Consider the following 20,235-nt stretch of genomic DNA (forward strand, 5'->3'; position numbering starts at 1 on the left):
TATCAGTGAACAGTTTTTGTTTCTGAGATTGTGGATAACTTTTGTGTTTTACTTTATGTGGTCTAAAATTTTGTCTGGAATAAGTAAATATTGCTTTTATAATTATAAATTAAAACTATTTTGCAAGATATTAAAAAACAGGTGGACTGAGATAACATATACACACATATAATACATACATACATAACGCTTAGAATAGTGCTGAGCATATAGTATTCATTTTAAGAGTGTTTAAGTTAAAATAAATGACAATTGAGGAATTGGACATAGCAATGCGTAACTTGAGAATATGAAGCCCAAGGAATTCGCAAGAAAAATAGTTAAAGACAAACATTAGAATTGTAAGAGCAGGCAGTATTGGCCTAGCAATGTTTGGGTTTGTAATTCTTTCAAAGGCTTGAGTACATGCAATCGCCTACATGGAAGGGACAAGCATAAAGAAAGGTTGGAGAACGTATGAAGAGAGACAATAATTTTTATGACAAAGTTCAGATTCCAGATAAGCTGAATAAAATAAGATCAAGAACAAAATAGGATAAATTTGTTTTTTCTGTTTTTTTTTTGGTGTGTTTTTTTTTTTTTTGAGGCGGAGTCTCGCTCTGTCGCCCAGGCTGGAGTGCAGTGACGCAATCTCGGCTCACTGCAAGCTCCACCTCCCGGGTTCCCGCCATTCTCCTGCCTCAGCCCCCCGAGTAGCTGGGACTACAGGCGCCGCCACCACACCCGGCTAATTTTTTGTATTTTTTAGTAGAGACGGGGTTTCACCGTGTTAGCCAGAATGGTCTCTATCTCCTGACCTTGTGATCCGCCTGCCTCGGCCTCCCAAAGTGCTGGGATTACAGGCGTGAGCCATCGCGCCCGGCCATAAATTTGTTTTAAAGAAGAAAAACTTGTATGTAATTCTGGTATAAGGAAGGTAGGGCTGCATGCAGATAATAGAGATTTGATTTGTAAATGCAAAAAGCATACCAAGTCAAGAAATTCTCTATTGCTCTGCAGAATCAGACGGAAGGTGCATGAAGATGGCCACTCGGGAAGGGTGGTCCAGCAGAGAAGGCTGGTGGCTGCACGTAACGACCTTGGTAATGGGTTAAATAGTGGCAAAGACCTCGTCTACCATTAGGTCTAAGTGCGGGTGTCAGTTGAAATAGATACACTTTGGAAGTGAGCATTAGCAGGTATATAGGAGAAGAAAAGAAAAAGGTAATATTGGAATTTTGCAGGGTGGATCGTTCAGAAACACTTGATCACTCATTTTCAGACTTTCCTAATATAACCATTCTGCAGCTCAGTGAATAACTGCTTTCAGACTCCTAAATAGCTCATCTCATGGTTAAATTAAAATACAACGAAGTTTGGAACTCTCTTAAATGATGAATGTGATTCTAATTTTTGATATTAATAATGGGGTATAATATTTTAATAACAAGCAAAACACCATCATATGCAGTTTATATTTAATCGCTGTACAGGTAACTTTCTCCAATATATAACCAGTTAGTAAATAACTTAGGAAATTAAGTAGAAACATCAATTGACCATCCAAAGTTTTAATATCCTAATTTGATAAAGTCCCTTAGCGTTCTAACCATTGTAACTTAGATTTGCAAATTAGTGCTAATAAAACCCATCAGACGCTGGCTCCTCATTGAAAATAGTTGTGGGCATTTTTTGGCTTGTGAAATCGTGCCTGTAAGTTTTATTACTGCTGAGTCAACATTTCTGATATCTTTTTAAAAATTTAATATTTTAAATAAAAAACATACACACTAAATCTTAGATTTTGTAGAGAAACTCTAAATTTTTGACTCCATGACCAGAAATAATATTTCACAATATAGTTTAAATAAATGAAGGCACTTATTTTTAGATGCTAAGAGGTGACAGACTTTTAAAAATAAATGTAATAAATAAAGCTAACATTGCTGAAATGTGAAGAGCAGAGCTCAAGCAAATTTAATGCAATGAAGTATATAATGTAAGCAGAAGATTCAGCAGGGTAGGTGGGTTCCAATTCTGCACTTAATGTCTTAAAGAAGTTAAAGAAGCAACTCAGCAACCTCTTTTTTTTTTCATTTCTCCCTTCTTCCCTCCCTCCCTTCCTTCCCCCCTTTCTCTCTCCCTCCCATAAGCACATTTCATTCTTTGTTTCTGAGCCAGAAATTCTATAATACATAAGTGAGTTACTGAATATTAGAATACATATAGCTATTTTTATTTACCATGAAAAGACATAAATAAAGTGTAATTTTGTAAAAGTTATATTACAGATTATTGGCATTTATGTTCTTACATTATTTCCAATGAATGGGGAAAGTTAGATTTTGCATGGGTCACTGAGATGTTTCCATTATTCTTATAGTTAAAAATGCAAACTCTGCCAACTTTCTGCTTATACACATGCAAATTTACCTTAACAACTTAGACCACTTTCTTTTTACTTAATATCAGCATTTTTCAAAATGGGCATTTCTGAAAGTGGAAGACACTTCTTAAATTGGAATACCTTGTCATTATTAATTTTTGCTATTTGAGTGTGTCAATTACATGTCATAAAATGATTAATCATCAAAATTTAATAAGCATAAGTAAACATGGAGCATCTGCTGTGGTACTAGAAAATCATCCGTGATTCAATCAATATTTTTGTCCTCGCATCTGACTGTGTAAGCAAGTTTCACAGCAAGAGTTCTATAGTGTTCTTGACAGACGTGGCAATAATAATGTTGAGATAATATTGCAAAAGTGAAGAGCTGCATGAATATTCTAATCCCAGGTTTCTTAAGCAGTGAGTCCTATGTGCCTATGGATTACATAAACTAAGAAATATAAACCCATGTCGTACAAATGACTAAGTTTAATATTAAATCATGAAAATACAACAAAGAAAAAGATAATTTAAGATATAAAAACCATAAAGAGAAATAGTTTTGTTTATTGACATGATCTGCATTTTCTCCTAAACAAGTCAATTTTAAAAGAAATATCTAAATTATAATTGGAGTTATTGAACAGTCATAGATATGGTAGCAGGAAAATATATAAAATATTAAGATACACTCCTGTAATCCCAGCACTTTGGGACGCCGAGGCGGGCGGATCACGAGGTCAGGAGATCAAGACCATCCTGACTAAACACTGTGAAACCCCATCTCTACTAAAAAATACCAAAAATTAGCCAGGTGTGGTGGCGGGCGCCTGTAGTCCCAGCAACTCAGGAGGCTGAGGCAGGAGAATAGCGTGAACCCAGGAGGCGGAGGTTGCAGTGATCCAAGATGGCGCCACTGCACTCCAGCCTGGGCGACAGAGCAAGACTCCGTCTCAAAAAAAAAAATTAAGATAAGGTGAGAAGAAATGGAAATCTACACACAAAAGGCATTTTCAAAGTGCAGAGAATGTGGTAAATTTATCAGGAAGATGAAATAAAAATTTCTATAATCATAGCTTAATTTTAAGATAGAAAAATGTAATGAAATATTCACAAATATTATGTAATATATTAGATTACAAATTATTAATTCACATTCCAGGTTACTTGAAAATAATAGAGTATATTTGGGTGTAAATGGTTTATTTATTTTATATTAGAATGGAAAACAAATATAAAATTTAAGTTCCATTACTCTACATAATTTTTACTTAGCATAATCTGGTAATTGTGAAGAGCTAGACACACATCTTAGAATTCAAGGCCATTGCTCTTATTTTAGAAATAACTGTGGGTACAACAATGGTAACATATTCCTTAAAATAGATCAAATGCCTTGCTTTAATTCTATATAAAAATCTAGCACTGAGCTAAGATATTATGAAAAATGATAATAAATATAGTAATATTTAAAGATCATAAATAGAAATAGCATATATGATTGATTAAAATGATAAATTGATTGAATATATTTCACTTATATCTATTTGTGTGGGTAAAAAACATTAGATCTCTTTCTTTTACCTCCTCCTATACCTCAATTCTTATCACCAAACTGGACAACTTTATATGTTAAAATAATATATGTATTTTTGTATTTCTGTATGTCTGATAAAAGGGCATATAAAAATGCTCTAGGCAGCTGTACAGCAAATTCTACTAAAAGTACAGCCACCATAATAATGGTGATTGTGAGTTATTTTGTTATAATATAAAATGGCAATTAAATACTATTTAATATACAATGTGATCATTCATTTAGGAAGTTGATTAATTTGGTTTTAATTTCCTTTTTCTCTTAACATGAAGAATTAAATAACCATAGAATGTTTTCTATTTTATAATTTTCTTAATCATTAAAATAACAAAAAATATTTAGAAATACATAGATTACTTAGAAGAAAATTTGCCCATTCATATTGAAATTTTTCTTCTCCAAACCAAAATAAGAGAAAGACTATGAAAGTTCATTGAGAAACAATGTAAATCAAAATATTAAACGCAAATAAAATATATGAAAAGTGGTCAGCCATTTATTTTCCAATAAATGCAAATACACACACACACACAAACACACCCCTCAAGAAAAATTAAAATGTTTAGTCTTGCAATTTTATCCTTTAACATGTCAGAGCTTTCCTATTGCTTTATTCACCTTGCCTCTTAAACTTAAATACGTTTTCGTACTACATCAGCATTTTGATTCATGACTTAGGAAAAAAATAACAAAGATAATGGCTCTATTTCTGCAGATCTTGTAAATATTATATATTCAATCTCAAGATGTATTTCTGAAAGAAATATCGACTTACAAATATAGAAAAATTGGCAAGCTGACACTTGTTTAACATTGCCTTGCTTTTACTCCATAATTTTTTTCTGATACTCAGTTTCTCCCCAAAAATATATTTTACAAAGTTGAAATACACCAAATGACTTATGTTTCACATTTTCAACACAAAATTCCTTGCCCACCTGCCATGATATAACGTTTTTATAAAATGAAATAAAGAAAAGAAACTGCTTTACTTTCTAATGGAAAATATTTTTCATTCAAGAAAATTGTTGCCCTTCCCATGTTTATTTCTTATACACATGATATATTCCAGAAATTGGTCTCGGTGTTAGTTATAAAGCAAAGAGCAAAACAAAGAACATTCTTGATCTCATTGCGCTCACAATTTTTTTTTTTTTTTTGAGAACAAGTTTCGCTCTGTCACCCAGGCTGGAGTGCAGTGGCGCGATCTCTGCTCACTGCAATCTCCGCCTCCTGGGTTCACACCATTCTCCTACCTCAGCCTCATGAGTAGCTTGGGACTACAGGCGCCCGCCACCATGCCCAGCTAATTTTTTGTATTTTTAGTAGAGATGGGGTTTCACATTGTTAGCCAGTATGGTCTCGATCTCCTGACCTTGTAATCCGCCCGCCTTGGCCTTCCAAAGTGCTGGGATTACAGGCGTGTGCCACCATGCCTGGCCGCACTCACTATAACAGATACACATATACCCCATATGTGTGCATCTGTAACTATTATTCTACAAATACAGTGAAAATACTTCAGTCTCAAAAAATAAATAAAAAGGAGACCATTGGTACTTAGGTTTTCATATTGTTGTTAGTTCATTTTAGAAGTAATGTAAATTATCAGACATACATACAGCACTTGACCATGTTTTTAAATGTGTTAATTATTCAGATAAAAATATCAGAAGGAAAAAGTTCCTAGAAAAATGTTAAGGGCATTTAATGATGTATTTGACATTAATTAATAGAAATTACAGTTCAAAGGTTATTTCTTCATGAATTTAGTTGAATACATGCTATTTGACATAAAATGTTTCACAATATCAGCAAACATGGCATATTATCTATGCAACAATATACATTATCTTAATTATTACGGATGTAAATGCCTATTGACATCTGATGATATGGAAGTACCCTTCTTTTTTAAAGCATTTTTCATTGCTTCTCAGCCTTTTGGCTAAGATCAAGTGTAGTATCTGTTCTTATCAGTTTAAAACTTATTTCAGAAAAGACATAGCTTTTCTTGAAATTTATTCTCTTTGCTGTCTTTGATGTTAATTTCAGTACAATTTGACAAATTCTATGCGGATTTCTGTTGGTATTCTGGGTAAATGTAAAGATTAGGGAGAAATGACATTCTTATTGTAATGTATTACCCATAAATGCAAGCTCCTCGTTTATTTATGACTTCTTTCAAGACCTACAAAAATTTTGTAATCTTCTCAAAAAGAATTTCACATATATGTTTGAATTATTGAAATACATCTAAATTTTTTGTTCATAGGTTTTAGATAATTTTTTTTTTTTTCTTCAACTGATGTTTTTCAGAAGAATTTTAAGTTTCACAGCAAAATTGAAAGGAAGGTACAGTGATATCTTCTCTAGCCTCTGGCTCCACACATGCATAGATCTCCCGATTATCAACATCTCCCACCAGATGACATTATACATTTGTTACAACTGATAAACCTACACTGAAAGATCATTTTCATCCAGAGTTCATAGTTTATGTGAGGGTTCACTCTTGGTGTTGTATGGGTTTAGACAAATATAAGTAACATGTATCCCTCATGATAGTATCATAGAGGGCAGTTGCACTGCTCTAAAAGTCTTCTGTGCTCTGCCTATTCGTTCCTTTCTTCGGCTCAACCCCTGGCACCTAGTGTTCCTTCTGGTGTCTCCATAGGTTTTCCTTTTCCAGAATATCACATAGCTGGAATTTTTAGTACTTATCCTTTTCAGATTGGCTTCTTTCACTTAGTTATATGTATTTATTTTGTCCTTGTCTTTTCATGGCTATCACTTTTAATGATGAATTGTATTACACTATCTGGATGTACCACAATTGGCGTATCCATTCACCTACTGAATGACATCTTGGTTGCTTTCAAGTTTTGGCAATTGTGAATAAAACTGCTATAAACACATGTGCAGATGTGTATGGACATAAATTTTCAACTCCTTTCGGTTAATACAAAAGAGTACAACGAATGGGTCATACGGTAAGGATACATCTAGTTTTGTAGAAACTGGCAAATTTTCTTCCAAATTGGCTGTACCGTTTTGAATTCCCACCAGCAATGAATGAGAGTTCTTGTTGCTCCACATCATTGCCAGCGTTTGGTGTTTTTGGTGTTTTGGATTTTGGCCATTTTAATACATATTTAGTGGTATTTCATTGTTGTTTTATTTTGCAATTCCTTGATGATATAGGATGTGAAGCATCTTCTCGTATGTTTATTTGCCACTTGCATGTCTTCTTTGTTGATGTGTCTGTTCAGGTCTTTGGCTCATTGGCTTGTGTTCTTATTAAGTTTTAAGAGTTCTTTGTATATTTTTAATAGCAGTTAATATGTCTTCTGTAAATATTTTCTCCCAGTCTATGGCTTCCTTTCTTATCCCTTGACATAGTCTTTCACAGAGCAAAAGCTTTTAATTTTAATGAAGTCCATCTTATCGATTATTTTTTTCACAAATTGTGCTTCTGGTATCACATCTAAAAAGTCATAGCCAAACCAAAGCTCACCTAGACTTTCTTCTATATTATCTTTTATGGGTTTTGTTTTGTGTTTGACAGTTGTGATCCATTTTGAGTTAATTTTTGTGAAGCTTGGAAGGTCTACATCAAGATTCTTCTTTCTTCTTTTTTTTGCATGTGGGTATCCACTTGTTCCAGGATCATTTGTGGAAAATATTTTTTTCTTGCTGTTCTCCATTGTTTGTGCCTTTGTTTCTTTGTGAAAGATCAATTACCTATATTTATGTGAGCCTCCTTCTGGGATGTTTATTCTGTTCCATTGATCTATTTTTCTTTACTTTCATTAATGCTACACTGTCTTGTTTACTGTATTTCATAGTATGTCTTGAAGTCAGGCAGTGTCAATCCTCTAACGTTGTTCTCCTTTAATATTGTGTTGGCTATTCTGGGCCTGTTTCCCTTTTATATAAACTTGATCATTAGTTTTTCAGTATCCACAAAATAACTTGCTAGAATTATGAATGGTATTGCATTGATCTATAGACTGAGCTGGAAAGAACTGATGTATTGATAACTGTGTCTCCTACCAATGTACATGGAATCTCTCTCCATTTATTTAGTTCCTGTTTGGTGTCTTTCATCAGAGTTTTGTAGTTTTCCTCATTATAGACCTTGAATACCTTTGGTTACATTTTACCTACATGCTTCTTTTTGGGGTGGTAATGTAACTGGTATTCTGTTTCTAATTTCAAATCTCACTTATTCATTGTTGATATATAGAAATGTGATTTTTTTTATATTAACCTTGCATCCTACAAACTATCTTGCTCATTAGTAGCAAGTATTTTTTTTTCAATTCTTTTGGATTTTCTACAGAGACATTAACAAAGATAATTCTACTAAATCTTTTCCAATCTCTATACCATTTAGTTACTTTTCTAATTCTACTGCATTGCATTCGGGCTTACAGAATGTTGTTGAACAGCAGTAGTGAGAGGGGACCTCCTTTCCTTGCTCTGGATCTTAGTGGGAAGGCTTCACGTTGCTCACTGGTGTTATGTTTTTAGATTGTCTGTTGAACTTTCACCAAAAAAAAAAAGCACGTTATTTTCATTTGTGTAACTTTTCTATACATCGTCTTAGATATGTATTTTACCACTACATAGGTCTCTTTTTTTCCAACATTTATATCTTTTTTCTTGCTTTATTACTATACAATTTTGCTTTACTAAGGTATAATACAGATTAGGAGAGATAGTAGTAATGTTTTCTGTTGTTTCTGTTTGTTTCTGAATTCATTGAGAGGTTTTGTGCTTCTGTGCTTCACTGTGAAGAATAATATTTGCTATGCATTTCAAGTAGAAATTTAAACTAGGTTAAGGAAGTCCTTTTATGTTCCTAGCTTTTGTCATAAATACATGTCACTATTTTTAAATGGTATTATTTTTAATAATACCACTTTAAAATCATATACTCATGCAACTTTATTATAATAATCATATAACTTTCTCAGTTAATTGGAGTGGTGAAGTTAATTCTTAAATTTTCTGCTAGAGAAACTTATTTGAATTCTGAGACTAAACACTGTATGATCTTGATGAGTATTTTATAGCACTTCTGGATCCCATTTTCCTGGGTCATCACTTAGGATTTTTGTTGTGCCCATAATGATAGATTAATCTGTAATTCTCTTCCTTTCTTTTAAAAAATAATTGAGACAGGGTCTTACCCTGTCACCCAGGCTGGAGTGCAGTGGCACAAACCACGCGTTACTGCAGCCTGGATCTCCTATGCTCAAGTGATCCTCCCACCTCAGCTTCCCAATCTGCTGGGACCTCAGGCAGACACTGCCATACTCAGATGATTTTTTTGTATGTTTTAGTTGATATGGGGTTTTGCTATGTTGCCCAGGGTGGTCTTGAACTCCTGAGCTCAGGCAATCCACCCACCTAGGCCTCCCAAAGTGCTGGGATTACAAGTGTGAGCCACCATGCTCAGCCTATAATTCTCTTTCGTTACATGGTTCTAATTAACTGTCAATAATTTACTACCTCATAAAAATGTTAGGAAATTGGTTTTTTGAGCTTCTCTAAAATATGTTTTAAAATCTGTTCCTTAAGTTTCTGGCAAAATTCACCAATAAAACCCAGCTCTATAACATGGCTTATTTGTTTCAAGGAGGCATAAGAAATTTAATGAATGAGCAAAATACTTAATAATTATTTTACGGTTCTTTTTTGTAAAATACTAGAAATTGTTCTCTACAAAATTTAATATCACTTAAATTTGCAATTTTAATGGTCTAAACTTTTCCATAATCTTCATTTTATAAATGTCAACTAAAACTTTAGTTATATTCCATTTAAAATTTTTTAAAGTTATTTATTTGAGTGTATTCCCTCTATTTATGTGATCAATTAGGCAACATGCTTTTGATTTGATGAAAAAGTTTGGAAATCTTGTGATTTTCTTTAATGTTCTTGCTTCCTCTCTCCACTCCGCTTTGTAAGGGATGACTTTGATCATCATCACCCTCAAGGAGTCGTATTCCCAGTTCCCACTGTCCATATTTGGATCCAGAGACAGGCAGTCCCCCAGCTACAACTCTACTGCTGTTGTGCGTGTCTATGTTGTTTCTGGTCAATGGAGACTTCTCTTTGTATCACTGAACATGTCTGTGTTTCTTATTAAGTTTATCAGAATAGATTTTAGGGCAAGACACAGGGGCTCAAACCTGCAGTCTCAGCACTTTGAAAAGCTAAGGCTGGAGGTTTGCTTCAGTTCGGGAATTCTAGACCAGCCTGGGCAATGTAGCAAGACCCTGTTTCTAAAAAAATTCCTTTAAAAAATTAGCCAGTTGTGGTGGCACATGCCTATAGTCCTAGCTTCACAAAAGGCTCGGGGAGGAAGGATCCTTGAGCTTAGGAGTTCAGTGTTGAATTAACCTGTGATTGTGCCACTGCATTGTGCCTGGGCAATAGAAGGAGACCTTCTTTCTAAAAACAAGAAGCACAAAGCCTAGGTTTTATCTCCAACTGAGGTTAGGGCAGAGGAAGGAAGAGCAATGAATAATCTTATAGTACTATCTTAACAAGGATTGCTTACGTATTTTTATGTAAGCAATCACTTTATATATGAAAATTTAAACAATATTTGTCCTATTTGATTTTAACATAATGTTTGAAACACCATTTTATATCATTTAGTTTATATTTTTATTCAGCCAGAATCTGAAAAGAATTAGGTAATTAGACCACCACTTTCATTTTTCTAGATTAATAATGGTCCATAGGCAGCAATACTGCAAATGTAACTTATTGTACTGAAACAATGACTCATTTAATGGTTTCTAAGTGACCCATAAAAGGTATTACAATTTTAGAAGTATCTAATATAGTACCCAAAAATACCTAGGAAAAAATGGGTCACTCTGTAGGCAAACCTCTATGTCCTAAGTAATAGTGGTAATAAAAATGATTCAGAGACAGAAAAAAAATTTAAACATTAAAAAAAGATTTCAAATATATTTTCTAATTTGATCATAATTTCAGTTATGTGATATAGAGCATAGATATATTTCCAACTCATATATTTAAATGATTATATACACACATACTAAAGTAAATTGACTTTTGCACATTACATATGAGTCTTCTTAAAAATATGATATTTTATTTACTTGAATGCATCTATCCATCCATATATTTTCATTTCTTTGATGATAATATAACTAATGAGAAAATGTGAACACTATAAAGACAAAAATGTTTAATACATCTTTCTTAATGTTAACTAACATTTTTTTCCATAAGTTTGGTTCTTTAAAATCAATTTTATATTTTTTAAATTTTGTCTAATACTCAAAATTTCTTATTTGCAGTGCCCGCAAATGTGGATCATTAAAGCAAATGAGGATAAAGACACAAATCCAATATATAACATAAATAATTCCAATTATGATAAAGGATCCTGGAATCCTTTATCATTTTTCAACATTCAAGGAGATATAATCAATATATTCAAGGAAATAAAATATAATCTTTTATCATTTTTCAACATTCAAGGAAATAAAATAATAATTTTTAATTGTATCTTTTGAGTGTTTAGCTTTCAGAAGAAATCACAAATGAAACAAAATATGATGTTGGTGCAAACGTAATTATGGTTTCTGCCATTAAAAATAATGGAAAAATCACAATTATGTTTGCACCAACCTAATATACGTACAATTTTTTCATATTTCTTTGTAAAACTGAGATAACTATTGTCATAAGATTATAAGTAAAACAATTCAATATAGTGTTAAATTATATTAAACATGAGAAAACAGTTTTTAAATAACAGGCATAGAATAAAATACGCTTCCTTGTGAAATAGTGAGTTCCTCAACACTGTAGTGATTTCAGTGCAGACAATGTTATCAGTAGCATCATTACATGAAAATGATGATTGTGGTTTCTTCTAGTTCCAATTTTCTAAAATTCTTTAACAATATTGATTCTCCATTAAGCTTCAAATGTTGATTTCTAAAACTCTTTCTGAACTTAAATATTATTTAATATGTTTTTCATTAACTCAAATATAATTGTTTAACACTTAGTATATACCAATAAGTATTTAATACTTTATACACTACATATCAAGAAGCAGCACTGGGCACAATATGGCAAAAAATAAAGATATGATCCTTCTCCTCATGATGTTTATATCTAGTAGAAAATAAAGACGTTACATAAGAGCATATACCTGTACACAAGTGGGAAGTCATACTTTGGTGTGTTGTGAATCAAAAGATCAGGGTGCTATGAGATTAAGGGTAAAGTTCTATGTGATCAGGAAATGCCTCATTGAAAGAACATTTAACTTGTCACATAAAGCAAGAGAAGGAAGTCAGGGGAAAAATGATGAACACAATGTCATGGTCATAAAAAACAGACTGTACAAAAATATTGCTATGGGCAAAGCTGTGCAGATTCAAGAAATTAAAAAAAAAATCAATGCTACTGAAGCATAGAGCAGGGACAGAGAGTGCATAGAAAAGCATTTAGAAAGCTTACATCATCCTAAATTTTATAGGTCAGTGTAAGGAGTTCAAAGATTTATTCTAAGTTTAAAGAGAAGCTATTGAATAGCTTTCACTTGCAGAGTGACAAAATTGTGGCCAGGTATGGTGGCTCACACCCGTAATCCCAGCGCTCTGGGAGGCTGAGGCAAGTGGATAACTTCAGGCCAGCCTGGCCAACATGGTGAAATCCCATCTCTTCTAAAAATACAGACCCTGTCAGAAAGCCCATCTCTAACAAAAATACAGATGAGAGAGAAAGAGAGAGAGAGAGAGAGAGAGACAGAGACAGAGAAGAAAGAAAGAGAAGAAAGAGAAGACAGAGAGAGATGAAAGAGAAAGAAGAGAGAGAAGAAAGAAAGAGAGAGGGAGAAAGGAAGGGAGGAAGGGAGGAAGGAAGGAAGATAAATTGTGTTTCTAGAAGACAACTGTTTAATGTAGAGTATGTCCTGGAAGTGGAGACATGAATTAGAAGCTATTGTAGGAATCTAGAGAAGAGATAATAATTTAAACCAAAGAAATAACAAAAAGACAGAAAGTTTAAACGTAGAAGGAGATTTAATCAAATTTTCGGATTTATTAGGGAGTGGCAAAAATAGATGTCAAGAACTTAATAGTTTCTGAATAAAACAAAGTAGCTGATATCAAACTTATCCAACAGCTGTAAACAATTATAAACTTGGAGCAAAATGTATTTTAAGAGGTGTGAAAACATGTTTGAACGCATCAGCCCACACTATGATATTTAAGAAAAAGGAAGCACATGAAGTAAGACTTACATTAACCTTGGATTTTTCGCTAGGGGAATGTTTCAAATTGCTGCACAGATAAAGGGAGCCAGACAGAGACCAAAGGTCTCAGTATGAGTGGGAGGAGAAATCAGAGGTCAGAGTCTGGGGCTGTGAAAGTGGTAGGGATTTGGATGGCAAAATATCAGAAAGGAGGAAAGTGCCAAGAAGTCCTCCGAGCATCTGCATAAAATGTTGCTGAGGGCCTGTGACAATTTTTCAGCTGACCATGTGCGGGACAAGATGCTAAGAGGTCAAGCAGTAAACAGCTGCAGAGAACTTATGAGCTGAGTTTCCAGAGGCCTCACTCAGGAGATGTTGAAGTTCCTTCCCAATCATAGTAGAGAGAGTTGGTACACACTAAGCTTCAGTTGAGATGCCAGAAACACCATTCCTACAAGTAAAAGCATGTGTTACTGGTAAGTCCTCTCTTTCAATATGGGGATAAGTTAAAGAGTTGAAGGAGACCTGTGCTAAAATGGCTTAAAACCCAAGTATCAACAGAAAAAGGGTGATTCTCTCTTAATAGCTTGAAGAATAGAATCTAATGTTCTTGGAGGATGAAAACATAATGCATAGTTGCTGTACCATAACATATAATGTCCAGCATAAACTTAAAAATTATAATGTGAAAAATGTATGCATAAATGACTGATAATCACAACAAACCTATCAGTGCAAGCAGATGCAGAGAAAATCCAGATGTTGGAGTTTTAGAGAATGATTTCACAATAGACAAGATTTATACATCGTGGAATATATAGAAAAACATAATCATGCTGGATAAAAAAGTGGACTATATTTCAACAAAAAATATCATCTCTATAAAAAATCAAATAGAAACTTCTCATAAAAAGTAATCAGGCGATTTGTCCAAAATCAAATCCTTGTAACTACTAGAATTAAAATTGAACTTTATTTTATTCCTCAAGTGTTTATTACTGTTTTTTTTTTTTAAGAACTTAAATATTCTTTACCTTAGTTTACTTCTGCACTTTCCAGTATGATAGCCCCTAGCCATGCAGGGCAATTGAGTAACTACAATGCAGCTAGTACAAATAGAGATGAGCTGCACTAATTGTAAAATAAATACAAAAATAAAAACAGCTCATTTACAATATTAATGGCATGTTGATGATGGTAATAGGTTGCATATGTTGGGCTAAATAAAAGATATCATCAATGTTAATTTTATCAGTACTTTTGTTCTTTTTCAATGTGACTCATAACTGTGAATCCACTATTTCTATTGCACAGTGCTGTTCAAAATTTTAATTTTCAATGCTGGAAATTGAATAGAAAAGATAATATTTTTCTAGTCAGCTCCTTCTCAGGTATCTCTTAATATTCTTCACTACTGCAAATCTGCTGATCTAATCCACTGTTGAAGCGATGGGGAGAGCCTTAGAAATATGAACATATTCTACACATTGAAAAATTGTTCTGTTTTTGTTTTAAGAATAATGTATTACGCTTTTGTTATCAAGTATTCTGTACTGGAAAGGCAGAATATCAAATCCCAAGTAATAATTAATTGATCTATAACAACCACAGCACAATTCTAGACCACAAACCATTAAAAAAGCCAGTTAGCAGCTGACTGTCTTTGCATAATATTTATACATTTATGGCCATAAAATACCCAAAATACTGAACTTTGATGATTATAAAGTAATACAGTAATTTTGGTACAAAGCATACCACAGTCAAAGCCAAGTAGAAAACCTTTAACACGTTGGGTCTGAAGTCAACTGTTGATACTGTATATTCTGAAGTAGTTCATATTCTTTTTCTTCCTTGCCAAGAGTTCCTGTCAGAACAGGAGGAGAGAATTGCTTTGGCAGAAAGGGATAGAGAGCAAAGGTGGAAAATGGGAATCATTCATGTGGTGACATAAAAGCTGTCAACCAAAATGAAGCACACTCTTCTGAACTGAAGGGCAAAGAAAAACTAAAAGTAGGACAGAAAGCAGGCGAAGTAGGGACATCTGTGGAATCGACTGAGAGAGGAGAAAACCAGAGATCCTCATGGTGCTGAGCTGGGCATGTGCGTTCTGCTACTTGCTGACAGCACCCCTGTGCTCTGTTCATACCAGAAATGTTGCACCCTGATAGTTTCCAGTGCTGCTGAAGTGTTTTCAGCTTTTGCAAAGTTTAGAGGGCATTTTAAAAGAAGAATGTAAGAAACCATTCAAAGATGGCTAAACTGGTACGACCTGAACGCTACACTTTAATGCCAATAGTTTTATTCTCATCCCCAATTTTGGTGACTCATTGTCTAAATTGTCAAGGGAAACTCTCATTTTTGCTGTAAGTTTAAGGTTATCATATTTTCTCTATTCCATTTGAATCATAGATGATGAGTACTAAAAAACTTTAAATTAATGCATTATAATGTAGGCCATTTGACCTGAATAAATATCTCCTCGTACAAGGCGGGGGGTGAGGGGGAGGAGGACAGAAGACAAATAGTTAACATAATATTTTTGAAAGCAAGAATATTTGCTCAAAGAGAAATAATATATTAGAATCAGAAAGGATATAATATTTTTAGGGTTCAGCATAAATATTTGGAGAAAATTTAAATTTGGATCTTGTGTGTGTATGCGTGTTTAATTCTGTTAGGCATCACCTGAGATGCAATGTAAAATGACATTTATAAGGGAGGCATGGAATGTGGTAGGGAGAGGGTATGTTTAGTCAATGATGAAAACAAAAGGAAAGAGTTGTCTAATATTAGAAAAAAAGATACAAGGAAACCCATAAAACGTATTTTTAATTTTTCTTGAGTGCGGAATACTAGCAACAACGAAGATTTAACAAACTTTAAAAGTTTTCCCAGAACTCAGAGGAAAAAAACAATCTGAGTTTAATGCTTAAGAAGAATACAATTGATCTACCAAACAAAAAGTGACGGCAGTTATATTTAGTGCTTCTGAAGGAATAATTGATGATCAAGAGGTAGAAGGAAAAGAAAGAAAAATACAAATATGTAAGACATTATATTGTACTAAAAAATCTTCCTCAGAAAAACGGAAAGATTTGAACATAGAAATCGAACGTGCTCTTCACAATTACATTAAATTTATTAGCCAGTATTTATATTAAGGTATATTCTGGTCACATTCAAACATAAGAATAAAACACTTTTTAGTAATTTGGCAGAAAAAAGAGTATACTTTCAACGGGAAAAACTGATGGCAGATATTTCTTCTGTAATGCTGAGATAGTGGAATGATGTTCATTGATGGTAATATTTTGTGAACCTAGAATTCCATGCAATCCAAGCAGTTCTTCACTTGTGAAAGGAATGGTAACTGCTTATCATTCTGGGTGAAAATTACTAATATATTGTACCAGATTTCTGATAAAAGACCAAAATAAAGAGGTTACTTATAGGAAAAGCTAGATTAAAATATCAATAAAGTTTTAAAACAAATTAAGAGCTAACCAAAAATATTGATGCTTTCGTTTAAAAATTGTTACTATCAAACACATCTTATATGTATGGTCAAAAAGGAAAGATGCTAATCTAGGCCTCATTCCCACTAAATAAGTTAAGAAACATGAGTTGGGAATAAGATTTTTACTAAAAGGTTAAACACATACACAAATAGGTCAATATCCTGAGTAATGACATAATCTGAGGACTTAAGAATATGGAAATCATGGTATAGATTGACTGTTCATGAATGTCAAAAATATTTACTAATTTAAAAATAAAGCATAATAGTTACAAATTGAAAATCAGGGTAAATGAATAAAATGTATTTAATAACACTATGAGCTTTTATCTCCAGTTCTATATTTTAATCCATGTAAATTTAGAAGGGCAAGGAAAACAAAGGCAAGAGTTAGATAAACAATTCTTCAGTTAGGGGAATATTTAAAATGTAATCTCATTCTTGGCCTTAATTACAAAGCTCTAATTAAGAGATTCAAGATTTTAAAAGTAACTTAAATGACTCTTAGTAGAAATAATCAAGATGTATAAATCAAAGTGTATAAATCCCAAACCAAGAGCAGAGAGTAATATATAAAAGCTGTACTGCATAACACAATCCCTATATAACACACAGAATGCAAGGAAAACATCAAGAAATTTAAAGCCATAAAATAAATTATATATTTTGTTTATATGTACGACATTATTGTTAATATTCTAAATGCTTTTTATAAAAGATAAATGCTTAGATTAACTTTGCAGTAAACCCACATATAATCTGTAGAAAAGAGGCCACGGTGGGCTGGAATGATAAACTGAGACTTGAGGGCCAGCTTTCCTGATGAGTTACTTGCTGAATTCTGAGGTTGTTAGGGAGGATAAAGAGTTAAGCTAAACACTTCTGCAAAGAAAGAAAGAAGTATCCAATAATCCCAAAGTATGTAAGGAGAAAAGGCTGACTAAAAAGGCCTAGAAATAAAGCAAGCAATTGATGAGAGCAACAGAGAAAGCTGAGATTCATCCAAGAGTAAATCAAAAGTTTGAGAATCATAAAGTTTAAAATGAAGAAACGAGAAAATTATGATTGGGAGGAAATAGAAAACACAGAGAATAATACAAAAGTAATATTTACTTATCTTTGAAGAGGCTATAAAGGACACTGGAGTCATAAAACAAGAATATGCTATTATAAAGACAGAACTAGAAAGGGCTCAAATTGAAATAAAAAAAAACTAAAAGATTTATTGGCATGACATCATTTTTCTTAAATTGCTGATAATATACTGTAACAAAGAGGTCATTCAGCAAAAAATATAAGGAGTTTAGAAATATTCGTAAGTGGAGATCCCAAGATAATAGAGCTGTCCAAACAGAAATTACTCCTGATTATAATAGATTTTTAGGAAAAACTGTTCATTTAGAATTAATTTATTTCATATTAAAAGTATTCTGAAGGAAAAATACACATACATAGAAAATCATGCAACTGAATATAGGCAATGACTAAGTTCAGAAAGAAAATAATAATTAAAAAGGTAACTGTGAGAACATTTAATTATAATGCACTATGAGGTTCCGCCATAAACAATCTTAACATTCTCAGGAAAATGTAACTGAATTTAACTAAAAAATTAGTATAAACTACATTGGCATGATGAGATAGAAGAGTGGTGAAAGTTCTGTTGGTGTAAGAGTTTATTAGATGTAATGAGTTCTCAAGGGATAATAGAACAAGGATAGTAGGAAAAGCCTGTATAGAACTTGAGGATAAGTAGCAGCAGGAGAAAGATTTAATGTATACAAGAGTAGTGTCCTTGGGAAATGACACTCTGATTAAAATGAAATACATTATAAAATTCTATGAAGTCAAATACCTCATAGTTTATAGTTTCTGAGATTTGTGCTTGCTTAAAAAGGTCTTTTCTGAAATGATTACAAAAATAATCTCATTTTCTTATAATACTTTCCTAGTTTCCTTTTGTTTATAATATTAGGTCTTTAATCTACTTGGGGTTTAATTTTGTATGGTTTAGTACTGGCTTTAAAAACTTTTTTATTTGATTATATCTAATGTCACAGATGTAGTTATTTCTAATGTTACCGATTTAAATCAACGTAAGTAGACGACTCATGGACTCACATATTATGTTCAAAATTTTAAGTAAATTCCATTATGTTGTAATAAGGAAATGAAATATTTAATATATAATGTCTTAAACAACATTTTTGGTGTCTTAAATATCATAAATGCCATCATCATACCTGAATAGAATTTAGCTAAATTCAGCACGTATTCTACCCTGTCTTTTCTACTTTCTGTAGTTTCATAAACTGTGAATTTTAAACACATAAACGGAATTCCCATGGAAGAGGAATTAGTAATTCTTTCTGAAATAAAGGCTTAGAGTTCTCAGTAGACTACTATACTATACAAATGTCTTGCATTAACCAAGTGTCAGTAGAATAATGTAATTTAATATAAACTAGTTCTATTTACACTTTTTCTCCAGACTTCTTCCAATATTTGAGGTTGGGGCATTTGACAGCATTGTCAAACCATGGGAATCTCAGTTATAGATATCTCAGGGAAACAGGTGTACCAAGAGCACTTCTGTCTTCAACGAAGGAAACATACATTGCTATTATGAATGCATTTGTGCTTTTCAGTTCTGAAATTCCTGTTCTTAACATTAATTTACACTTTAAAACGCCCTTAAAAATCGCTGAAAAAAAGAAACACAAAGTTACCTTGGCATTAAGATATTTGTTGAACTACTGTCTAGTTTCCAAATATTTGTAGTAATTATTACCACTTTTGGAGTTGTTATTGAGATAAAGCACCAACTTACAATATGAATCCTGAGTTATTAGAACCCCTGAAATTGCTTTCACTCCTACTCTTTATGTGAAATAAATAATGTCATTTTTATAGTTTTCTTATTTATCTCATGTTTAGTTACTAACAACTGTATGATATGTAGGCTCAGCATGGGGGGATGATGGTGTGTGTACGTGTGTGTGTGTATGTGTGTGTAGATTGCAGCCTCCAAATAAATGTATTAAAATAATTTTCTAAATAATAAGTCAAATAATAGAAACATTAATACCATTCGCCTGATCACAGGACTCACCATTAAAATAAAGTATGAGTACTAAGTTTCACTCAACAGTATAACTAAAGCAGCTACTTCTTAAATACCACACTTAAGATGAGAGAATATCCTCCAAAATATATTTTATATACAGGGGAATTAAGTTAATTAAAGACTTATATAAAAAAGCTATATTCTCATTCAAGTGTAGTATTCTCTGAGCTTGTATCCTTTCATTCACAGGTTAAATAAGCAAGCGAAGGGGAAGTGATGAAATCTGCTATTGTGCAACTGAATAATATGCCTAAGGGAATAGTATTGTGTTCATTCACAACATTATTATTTATAGAGCTGAGTACTATTGTCTCACTATTTACCCCGAGTTACAGCTTAAGGTTAAAATAACTTTTACCTC

At 32.8% G+C, this 20,235-nt stretch overlaps 1 protein-coding gene and 1 pseudogene across 3 annotated transcripts in view; one reads left to right on the top strand and one right to left on the bottom strand.

Annotated features, from left to right (window-relative positions):
* The window catches only part of CCDC102B (coiled-coil domain containing 102B), a 300,046-nt gene that overhangs the window by 8,148 nt on the left and 271,663 nt on the right, over nt 1–20,235 (bottom strand). The window lies entirely within an intron of this gene.
* On the top strand, nt 5,894–5,995 carry LOC119620530 (U2 spliceosomal RNA; annotated as a pseudogene).

This window comes from Chlorocebus sabaeus, chromosome 18 (assembly GCF_047675955.1).
Source record: "Chlorocebus sabaeus isolate Y175 chromosome 18, mChlSab1.0.hap1, whole genome shotgun sequence".
NCBI lineage: Eukaryota > Metazoa > Chordata > Mammalia > Primates > Cercopithecidae > Chlorocebus > Chlorocebus sabaeus.